Below are 2337 nucleotides of genomic sequence, written 5' to 3' on the forward strand. Positions count from 1 at the left end.
TTGTTGGTTGTGTTTTTTTTTTTTTTGTCAGGTAGTAGTGTAGACTATTTGAGCTAGAGCAAAATTCAAAATTTGACTGGGAAAATAGATCCTTGTACACTCAAAATTAAGGCTGTGTTTTATAGATAAAGTTTCTGGATTGCTACACAGTGGATAACATTTGTAGTTAAAACTGTAAAAATCCTGGGGGCTTTATTGTACTCGGTTGAGTATTTCCCCTTAATCGGTGCAGGAGAAAAAAATATTTATTGAACATAGCAATTAGTTATATAATTTGCTGTTCATTTAAAAAAAAAAACAACCCAAACCAACAAAAACGACCAACTTTTTGGTATTGCAATAATGATTAAGCAAGTTTTGTTTCCAGTCCTTTTTGGAGTTTTGAAAGTATGGATGGGAAAAACCTACAACTACATGTAAACCATTCTTCCCCTTAATAAAAGTTAATTCCACTGAGATGTGGTTTCTTGTCTTTTGTTCTGCATTTTGTGTCACCTTGGAATATAGGTTAAATGAGACTTGACACTGCTGTACGGATAATAAAGTCAGCATTTATCTGTCTTCTCAGGAGCCTTGTCTTCCCTGAGAATCAGCATGCGGTTGTATGGGATGGACTACCCAGCAGACTGGGTAGTCCAGCTTCCTCTTGTGCCGTCTCTGGCACTCGCTGGAGTCGTGGTGAGATGGTTTAAGGAGAGAAACACTACTGACTTTGTTTAGATTTCTGGCAAGTTTTGCCCCCTGAAATGGCTCGCCATGTGGCTGGTTGAATGTCGATGTTGGCACAGCAAAAGGAATAGGACTACAAAGCCCTCACAGCAAAAATCATTTCATCCTGATTGTCAGGGAATGCCACCAAAAGAGTTTGTCACAATTCTAAGAGGGTAAGTGTATGAAATACAATTCTGTTAACTATTTTGGAATGTCAGTGCCAGGAACTATTAACAAGTAATTAAAAGAAACACTAACACACATCCAGCTATTTTAAAAGCTTGATACAATAGGAGCTTATACAATACAGGAGAAATTGGTGACGAAAGAAGTTCTAATTTACTGGTTGTTGCTCGATACTTTTTGTCCATTATGTTTTATCCATAAATTGCAGTTGAAAACTCAAAATGAAAGCAAAGGATCTGAAACGCTGAAGTTAAATAGCCTTCCAACTCTGATGATTTTACTGGTATTTATTGGTGATCCAGACAAATTGGGAAATGTTAAGAAAATTGTTCTCTGTAAAAAAAAGTCTCAACATGGAGAACTGTTGGTATTTTTAATTTTGTTTTTGTTCTTTCAAAATTAAGGAGAGTAGCGTGCAGAAATAGTGAGGCAACTGGATGCAAAAGCATGGGAAATAGCTGCAGGGCTGGTTGGGGGAGGCATCCAGGCTCAGGGAATTGCGATAATAGGAAGGGAGAAGAGAGGTGGCTACTTCTTGCCAGGTTATGGTATTTGTGGCCTGTAATTGTCGAGGGTTGAGAGGTTGTATTAGTCAGCTAGGGAGCAGTTCAACAGATCTGTTGCCTGGAAGCTAAAGCCAGAAAGGAGTGTCTTAATCCTTATCTTGGAGACTGTTTCTTCCAACAGTTAGGCCTGACAACATAATGATCCTTTTTGTCACGAGTCCATATGAAGTTGTGAGCGGCAACCGCATTGTATTACGTGGTGCATCTTGTGCTTCATGTTGACAGATGTGATACAGTCCATTCGAAGAACAGGTGGAAGTGGTAATTCTTACTGTATTGGACATACTTGTACATGTATGTAATGTATGAATAATTGTTAGGCTTAAATGACCATTTCTAAAGCTATCAATCCTGAAATGGGAAGGATAACATGTAGCTGTTTCCTCACTCATGTTTTCGGTTTTTTTTTTTGGTTGTTTTTTTTTTTTTAACAGAGCTCAGTGGGGCAGAGATCTCGGTGTTAGCATTTTCCTGTAACTTCTGTGGTTTGCATTCTCCCCAAGGATGGGAGCCCCGTCTCTGCTCTCTTGTGAATGGATTTAAGATCACCATTTATATAAGCTCCGGATTCTGTTTACAAAATAAAATAGCCTGGGTAACTCTTCTACTGTGTCTCTAAACACAGCTAGTTAAACAGATACATACTTTCTCTAGTCATTTTTATATTTTCTTTAGTTCTAGATAAGGAATTACAAGCATAGTCGGAACTCTGATCATTTGCTAAAGTTTTGCAACAAAGTAAAAATAAGTCAACCTAAGTAACAGTCTAGTGTTACTTTGTGCAAGTATACAGTAAGCTTCAGTTCACAATTGAATTGCAGGGAATATTTAAATATTTCATATAAATATGACTTTGGACAAACCTGACAGTGCA

Source organism: Aptenodytes forsteri, unplaced genomic scaffold, assembly GCF_000699145.1.
Source record: "Aptenodytes forsteri isolate BGI_AS27 unplaced genomic scaffold, ASM69914v1 Scaffold164, whole genome shotgun sequence".
NCBI classification, from domain to species: Eukaryota; Metazoa; Chordata; class Aves; order Sphenisciformes; family Spheniscidae; genus Aptenodytes; species Aptenodytes forsteri.